Source organism: Lepus europaeus, chromosome X (assembly GCF_033115175.1).
Source record: "Lepus europaeus isolate LE1 chromosome X, mLepTim1.pri, whole genome shotgun sequence".
Classification (NCBI taxonomy): Eukaryota; Metazoa; Chordata; class Mammalia; order Lagomorpha; family Leporidae; genus Lepus; species Lepus europaeus.
The window spans coordinates 60,809,123-60,818,367 of NC_084850.1; the positions used below are offsets into that span (position 1 = coordinate 60,809,123).

At 49.0% G+C, this 9,245-nt stretch overlaps 1 pseudogene; it reads left to right on the forward strand.

The window, feature by feature from the left end:
• Positions 1 to 802: 802 nt before the first annotated feature.
• Positions 803 to 2,348, forward strand: LOC133752627 (ATP-binding cassette sub-family F member 1-like; annotated as a pseudogene).
• The last annotated feature ends 6,897 nt before the right edge of the window (positions 2,349 to 9,245 follow it).

Sequence of the window (9,245 nt, forward strand, 5' to 3'; positions counted from 1 at the left end):
AACTAAGCAGAGAATAGATGGATAAATAGATGAGATACACACATACACACACACACACATAAAACATGTGACACAATGAATAATGTTATAAAGGACTTTTCTTTCAAGTTCACATAGTTGCTCACACAATTTCCTTGCAGCTGAATTCATGGAAGCTGGTTTCTTTAAGGTCAACAGGAGAGTGGATCTCTGATTTCTAAATAGCTCACTTGATGAAGTTAGGCTCACTCTAGATTCCCAGTCAGTTGACTCAAAAGTTAACTTCTGAAGCGGAAATAGGCCCGACGCCATTGGAGTACCCATAACTGCCACTGTGATGCCAAAGGGCCCCAAGCAGCAGAGTAGATGGGGAGGGGGTGAGAGCATGAGTACCACTGGCAAAGTGGTGAAGAAAGAGAAGAAGGACAGGAAGACCAAAAAGACCTTCTTTGAAGAACTGGCAGTAGAAGATACACAAGCTGGGGAAGAAGAGGAAGTGCTCAGGGCTGGCACAGTAGGTTAAGCATCTGCCGGAGGGTGGCACCTGTATCCCATATGGGTGCCAGTTCTAGTCTTGGCTGCTCCTCTTCTGATCCAGCTCTCTGCTGTGGCCTGGGGAAGCAGTGGAAGATGGCCCAAGTCCTTGGGCCCCTGCACTCACATGGGAGATGCAGAAGAAGCTCCTGGCCACTGGCTTTGGATCAGCGCAGCTCCGGCTGTTGCGGCCAATTGGGGAGTGAACCATAGGATGGAGGACCTCTCTCTCTCTCTCTGCCTCTCCTCTCTCTGTGTAATTCTTTCAAATAAATAAATCTTTTTTTAAAATGCACCTGATAGCAAGCTAGAGAAGTTCAGCAGCTCTGCCCATGGCAAGGAGTTGTTCGTCAACAGAGATCTGTACATTGGAGCCGGCTGCCACTACGGGCTGGTGGGCCCCCACAGCAAGGGCAAGATCACACTCCTCAAGCACATCACCAACCGCGCTCTGAGCATCCCTCCCAACATCAACTGAGCAGGAGGTGGGAGCAGATGAGACTCCAGGGCTGCAGGCTGTTCTTCAAGCCAACAGGAAGCGATTGAAGCTGCTGGAAGAGGAGCCCCAGCTTCAAGGATGGCTGCAGCCAAGGGATGACGCATCCGCTGAGATGCTGGAGAAGGTGTGTGAGGAATTGCGGGCTACTGGGGCAGCAGCTGCAGAGGCCAAAGCAAAATGGAGTCTGGTGAAGTTCTCGGGGTGGGGGTGGAGGGCTGGCGTATGCGTGTCTCCCTGGCCAGGGCACTGCCAACACCAGATGCACCCACCAACCACCTGTCATCTGGCTCAGTAACTACCTTTGGGGCTGGCGGAAGACATTGCTGATCAGCTCCCATGACCAGGGCTTCCTGGATGACGTCTGCACGGATATCATCCATCTAGACGCCCAGCGGCTCCATTACTACAGAGGCAATCATATGACTTTCAAGATGTACCAGTCGAAGCAGAAAGCGCTGCCTGAAGCACTATGAGAAGCAGGAGAAAAAGCTGAAGGAGCCGAAGGCAGGTGGCAAGTCCACCAAGCAGGCGGAAAAGCAAATGAAAGAAGCAGCAGGAAATGCCGACTGCAAAAACCAAGATGAGGCGTCCCAGGAGGCTCCTGAGCTCCCGAAGCGCCCCCCAGGAGTATATTCTTCGCTTCACTTTCCACAACCCCCCACCACTTAGCCCTCCTGTGCTGGATCTGCACGATGTGACATTTGGCTAAGAGGGGCAGAAACCACTATTTAAGAACCTGGATTTTGGCCTCGACACGCACTGCATCATGGGATCTGCATCATGGGCCCTAATGGCGTAGGAAGAGCACATTGCTCCTGTTGCTGACCGGTAAGCCGACATCTGGTCGCGGGGAAATGAGAAAGAACCACCGGCTGAAAACTGGCTTCTTCAACCAGCAGTATGCAGAGCAGCTGCACATGGAGGAGATGCCCACTGCGTACCTGCAGCACGGCTTCAACCTGCCCTACCAGGATGCCCGCAAGTGCCTGGCCTGCTTTGGCCTTGAGAGTCACACCCACACCATCCAGAGCTGCAAACACTCTGGAGGGCAGAAAGCCTGAGTGGTGTTTGCAGAGCTGGCCTGTCCGGAGTCTGACGTCCTCATCTTGCTTGAGCCCAGCAATAACTTGGACATAGAGTCTATGGATGCTCTTGGCAAGGACCAGGGTGGTGTGATCGTTGTCAGCCTAGATTCTGGCCTCATCACAGAAACCAGCTGCCAGCGGTGGGTGGTGCAGGAGCAGAGTGTTAGCCAATTTGATGGTGGCTTCAAGGACTACGAGTGGAGGTGTTGGAGGCCCTGGGTGAAGTCATGGTCAGCTGGCCGAGAGAGTGAGCTTCCATCCCGGAAGTGTCCTGAGAGACAAGCAGACACAGCCCAGAAGCCCCTGTCATCTTGGTTTCTCTACTCAGCTGCCTGCCTCTGGGCTGCTCCTCACCTAGCAACCACTTGGGCACCTGGAAGTGGAGCGTGGCCTCAGGGTGACCAGGATACCACTTCGATTACGTCTTTTCTCCCTGCAAGACTTGTCTGATTCACATCTCTACAGGTAACCGAGCTGGCCTTGTCCTTGATGTCCCTAGTATAGAGGTGACTCCTCTGCAGTGGGGTTCCAGCTAACCACGCTTGCCCGGCCTGCTGTCTCGAGACTGTCATCGCTCAGAAACCTGCCTCTGCTCCTCCTGAAGGCTCCAGACGCAGCCACCCCCTGGGCTTTGAGTGCTGCTCTACTCTTCTCGTGGACTCCGTGCTGACTTCGTGACACAGAAAGCTCTCGGAGCTTAGAAGCAGAGGCTGACGTCTGAGGCCTGTGCTCTCGCGCAGTCCGCCAATGGGGTGCCTGCAGCCACTTGTCTGCCTCTCTGGGGGCCTGGGAGCAGGAACGGAATGCGGCCGACCTCAGATCGCCCTTTATGGGGAAGGAAATAAAAGGAACGGCTGCCACCCTGTCACTGCTCAGAGGTTGCTGCGAGTTGGAACGGTCTGGTCTTCATTTGCTTTGTTCAGCTTCCTAGTGGCTCCGGTACCCCTTCTTCCTCACTAACACAGGTGGCTCTGCCTGCGGTTCTGCGGGGCTTCCGGCAGCTTGCACTGTTTGAGAGTCCTCCTGCCTCTCCCCTGCAGACAAGGACAAAGGAGGGTGGTTTGTCCCTTGTCTGTGGAGCAGCCTGGTCTCCCTGCATCCAACCTAACTTCTCAGTGAGGAGGTGCTCCACTCTGTGGTCAAAGACCAGAGTACTGGGCCTCTTACAAATTATGAAGTCAGGGGCTGGTGCTGTGGCACAGCAGGTTAACGCCCTGGCCTGAAGCGCCAGCATCCCATATGGGCACCAGTTCGAGTCCCGGCTACTCCTCTACTGATCCAGCTCTCTGTTATGGCCTGGGATGGCAGTAGAAGATGGCCCAAGTCCTTGGGTCCCTGCACCTGCGTAGGAGACCTGAAAGAAGCTCCTGGCTCCTGGCTTTGGATCGGCAAGCTCCAGCTGTTGCGGCCATCTGGGAGTGAACCAGAGAATGGAAGACCTCTCTTTCTGTCTCTACCTCTCTGTAACTCTGACTTTCAAATAAATGAATAAATAAATCTTCAAAAAATTATGAAATCACTGGGGCTGGCGCTTTGGCATAGCGGGTAAGGTCACTGCCTGCAATGCCAGCATCCCATATGGGCGCTGATTCAAGTCCCGGCTGCTCCACTTCCAATCCAGCTCTCTACTATGGCCTGGGAAAGCAGTAGAAGGTGGCCCAAGTCCTTGGGCCCCTGCACCCGCGTGGGAGACCTGGAAGAAGCTCCTGGTTCCTGGCTTTGGATCGGCACAGCTCCAGCCGTTGAGGCCATTTGGGAAGTAAACCAGCGGATGGAACACCTCTCTCTCTCTCTCTGTCTGCCTCTGCCTCTTTGTAACTCCAACATTCAAATAAATAAATAAATCTTTAAAAAAAAAAAAGAAATGGTTATATTAGCCAGAGGCAGAAGTGGAATTCAGAGAATATTTTTATGGTGGAAGGGGTGCCCTCATGTTTATGTGCTGGTGGGAATTGTCCAGTAAGAAGGAAAACTTGATTGTGTGTGTGTGTGTGTGTGTAGGTGGGGTTTGGGGAAGTGATTGCAGAGCTCTGATCTTGAGTAGTAAGAAGGAACAGGGATCCCGGGAATAAGCCGGAAGTGTTTTATAGAGAGCTCACCTATAGAAAAATGATGGAGGCAGAGTGTGGGCAGAAATGCAGGCACATGTGGCTTGACAGACTGTGGAAACTGTCTTCTGATACTTATTTTGAGGACCAACTGGAAGCGGCCCCTGCATTCTTCCTTATTGCCTGAAGTGTCAACATGAGATTGCTGTCACATATTTCCCAAAGCATGCTGTGTGTACCCTTTGCACAACCCAAGGGGAGATTTTGTGTGTATTTGGTAGCTTTGTGTGTATTTTAACACCTGTTTTTTGGGGGGAGGAGTGAACAGTAAATGTAACCCATGATTTTTCAGATATAATCGCAATTGAAAATGAAAGAGAATTAAAAGAAAACTGTTAGCAAAATTACAGAAGAGCTGGAGGGGATATGGCAGAACTTCTAGATGCTTGGAAAAGAACTGACCTTTAGAAAAAAATTGGATTATGGCATTGATTCTGTTGGAGGCCCTCCTCAAGAGCCAACATCTCTGAGTTAATACATTTAGTCCGCTTCATTCCTGAAATTCTCCTGTGAATTAAATCCAGATACCTCAGCACTGAAGGGAGCCCCCCACCCCGGGCCTGCTAGTTTACACTCAGGCTTAGCACGCTCCCTACCACTGAAGACTAAGACAGCTCCTTCCACCCTGAGGGGCCTCTGAGTAAAAGTACAACAGAAAAACACCACACTGAAAAGCCAAACGTTTCTTATATTACCAGAAAGCAAATACGAGCAGAAAGCCTGGAGCCATGCGTTGTGGGAGAGAGGCCACAGGGAAGAGTCTGGAGATGATCGAGAAAGGAGGCTTAGCCAGGGTAGAGCAAAGGAAACTTCTGGTAGGCAGAAAGATGGATCCTCAAAGACGTTGTAATGCCCTGGAAACTATGCTACCTTACGTAGCAAAAGGGACTCCAGTACAGCTACTGAGATGGATAGAGCATAATCACAGCAGCCCTGTTTTTTGTTTTGTTTTGTTTTGTTTTTAGAGCAAAGTAGCAAGGTTTCTCGAGAATAGGGCATCTGTCAGAATGGAAGAGACTGAGAGAGACAGTGCTTAGTCACTCAGACTGGGGGACACAGCAGTCCTTCTAAGAGGATGTGACGACCAAACACGTTGCAGTGATGTCCTCTGAAGGTGGAGGAAATGGACACAGGCAAGGCAGTTAGCATTGTTGAGATCCTAAACCTGTGTTGTATGAAGCCACTCAATTTTTTGGTAATTTATTAGAGCAGCAATGGGAAATCAATGCAAAAATAACGGCGACTTCAAGTGCACAGCTTGCAAAGGCTCCCTGGCAAAGCCCTTGGCTCCTGTCCAGGCTCTTATTTTTTTTAAAGATTTACTTATTTATTTGACAGTCAGAGTTACACACAGAGAGAAGGAGAGGCAGAGAGAGAGAGAGAGAGAGAGAGAGAGAGGTCTTCCATCTGCTGGTTCAATCCCCAAATGGCCGCAACAGCCGGAGCTGGGCTGATCCAAAGCCAGGAGCCAGGAGTTTCTTCTGGGTCTCCCACGCAGATGCAGGGGCCCAAGGACTTGGGCCATCTTCTACTGCTTTCCCAGGCCATAGCAGAGAGCTGGATCGGAAGTGGAGCAGCCGGGTCTCAAACAGGCACCCATATGGGATGCCGGCACCACAGGCAGTGGTTTTACCTGCACCTCCACAGTGCCGGCCCCTCCTGTCCAGGCTCTTGATTCTTGGGAAATGGGAGTGAATCAGATCTGAATTCCTAGTGCTATATAGTTATTGTGGCTCTTACCATGTGTTTGATATTAATTACACTCCTATTAGATATATGCTACTTGTTAGCAGGTTGAGGCAGCACATAGCACACGATCTTGCCTACCTAACAGGTGACCGGTAATGATGCTTTGCAATTACACAAGGTGTTGGAGGTTCTATATACAAAACACAGATCAACTGGTCCAAGAGAACCAGGAACCATAAGAGGCATCCCAAGTTGGAGAGAGAAGGCCGCCAAAAGAGACTGAAAAAGTGACACTCTGCATTGAGGAAGAGAGGAAAAGGGACAACCATCTGGGAAAGGAAATGAGCTGCCCCTATCCTGGAAAAATTGGTGAAGGCTCACAACCTTTGAGTCTTACCTTGAAAACAAGCCAGGGGCCTATTCAGGGCTGAGGAAAGCCACAAATCACTATGTGTCTTGTGGGGAAAAAGCAGGAGAGATCTCAGCTGAGGACCCACTGCAGCATCTTAACACGCACTCCATAGCAGGCAGTATAACTGGCAGCAATGCAAGACAGACATTTCCTGCCTGCCTAAGGCAGCTGCTGTTAGGCCTGGGGAAGGAGAAAGCTATATTAGCTCACCTGTGGTTTTCGTGGAAGTCAAAGTCAACTTCTTCAGGATCATGCCAGGCAAGCTAGACAGAAGAGAGAAGAGAAACTATTAGTGCCTAAGTGCAAAGGCTAGCCAGGAGGAGAAACAAGGCTTCTCATTATGGTCAACAAGAGATGGGGGGGGGGCATAATTCTCAGGCCTTCTAATAGTTCTGAACACCCATGTGCATTAATTTGAGTATCTGAATGTTTCATGTGCCATTCAGACACTTAAGCTTGTAAAATAACTCTGGGATGAGTGACAATTCTGTGAAGTTAGTAGGTAATGTGGTAATTTTATTTCAATTTCTAAACAAACTGTCGGGGCCAGCACTCTGGTAGCAGATAAAGCCTCTGTCTGCAGTGCCGGCATCCTGTCCCAGCTGCTCTACTTCGATCTAGCTCTCTGCTATGGCCTGGGAAAGCAGCAGAGGATGACCCAAGTGTTTGGGCCCCTGCACCTGCGTGGGAGACCCGGAAGAAGCTCCAGACTCCTGGCTTTGGATCAACGCAGCTCCGGCCATTACAGTCATTTGAGGAATGAGCCATCAGATAGAAGATCTCTTTCTCGGTGCCGCTGCTCACTAGGCTAATCCTCCGCCTGCGGTGCCAGCACCCTGGGTTCTAGTCCCGGTTGGGGCACCGGATTCTGTCCCGGTTGCTCCTCTTCCAGGCCAGCTCTCTGCTGTGGCCCGGGAGGGCAGTGGAGAATGGCCCAGGTGCTTGGGCCCTGCACCCGCATGGGAGACCAGGAGGAAGCACCTGGCTCCCGGATCGGTGCAGCAGCCATTTGGGGAGTGAACCAACGGAAGGAAGACCTTTCTCTCTGTCTCTCTCTCTCTCTCACTGTCTAACTCTGCCTGTCAAAAAAAATCTCTCTCTCTCTCTCTCTCTCTCTCTCTCTCTCTGCCTCTGTGTAACTCTGCCTTTCAAATAAATAAATAAAGAAAGAAAGAACTGTCATACTCTTTTTCCAGAGTGATTGTACCATTTTACATTTCAAACAATAATGTACAAGTGATCAGTTTCTCCACATTCTTACTGATACTTGATGTTGCCACTGTTTTTAATTTTCTTCATTCTGACAAGTATGTGGTGATATTATGGTTTTAATTTGCATTCCTCTAACAAGGTTGGACAATATTTCCTGTGCTTATTTGCTATCTGTATCTTCTTTTTTTAAGATTTATTTATTTATTTGAAAGGCAGAGTTATACAGAGAGAGAAGAAGAGACAGAGAGAGAGAGGTCCTCCATCCGCTGGTTCACTCCCCAACTGGCCACAAAAGCCAGAGCTGTGCCAATCTGAAGCCAGGAGCCAGCAGCCAAGGGCCTCCTCCAGGTCTCCCACGTGGGTGCAGGGGCAGAAGGACCTGGGCCATCTTCTACTGCTTTCCCAGGCCACAGCAGAGAGCAGGATCAGAAGTGGAGCAGCCGGGACTCAAACTGGCACCCATATGGGATGCCAGCACTGCATGTGGTGGCTTTACCCGCTACGCCACAGTGCCAGCCCCATATCTGTATCTTCTTAATCATGGAATATCGCTTTATGTATTTTGTCCATTTTTTAATTGGATTGGTCGTTTTTTTTTTACTGTTAAGATTCTAGAAGTTCTTTATATATTCTATATACTAGTTCTTTGTTGGATATATTGGTTTGAGTTCAGGTCTTAAACTTAAGTCTTTAATCCATTTTGAGTTGATTTTCTATATGGAGTCTAATTTCATTCTCTGCACGTAGATATGCAGTCTTCCCAGTACAATTCATTGAAGAGATTGTTCTTTCCTCATTGTACATTCTTGGTACCAACTGACCATAAAGGCAGGGATTTCTTTCTGGGCTCTCTACTTGTTTCCATTGATTTGCATCTCTGGATTTATGCCAATACCTTCTGCTTAGACTACCTTGGAATTGCAGATTTTGAAGATAGGTAGTTTGATACCTCCAGCTTTATTCTTCTTGCTCAAGATTGCTTTGGCTTTTTGGGGTCTTTTGTGGTTCAGTATGAATTTTATGATTATTTTATCTAGTTTTGTGAACAATATCATTGGAATTTTCCTAGGTATAGCATTGACTCTGTAGATTGTTTTGAGTAGCATGGAAAATTTAACAATATTAATAATTTTAAAATAATTAACATTACTTTTCTAATCAGTGAACACAGAATCTTTCCATTTATTTAATCTTTATCAATTTCTTTTTGAAAATTCTTTATTTATGGGGCTGGTGCTGTGGCGCAGTGGGTTAATGCCCTGGCCTGAAGCACCAGCATCCCATATGGGTTCCGGTTTGAGACCCAGCTGCTCCACTTCCGATCCAGCTCTCTGCTATGGCCTGGGAAAGCAGTAGAAGATGGCCCAAGTCCTTGGGCCCCTGCCCCCTGCATGGGAGACCCGGAAGAAGCTCCTGGCTCCTGGCTTCTGACCGGCACAGCTCTGGCTGTTGTGGCCAGCTGGTGAGTGAACCAGCCGATGGAAGACCTTGCTTGCTCTCTCTCTCTCTCTCTCTGTGCCTCTCCTCTCTCTGTGTAACTCTGACTTTCAAATAAATAAATCTTTAAAAATTTTTTAAATAAAATTATTTATTTATTATTTTTATTTATTAATTTTCATTTTATTTGAAAGGTAGGGACACACTGAGAGAAACACAAAGATAGACACAGAGGGGCTGGCACTGTGGTGCAGCGGGTTTATGCCCTGGCCTGAAGCGCTGGCATCCCA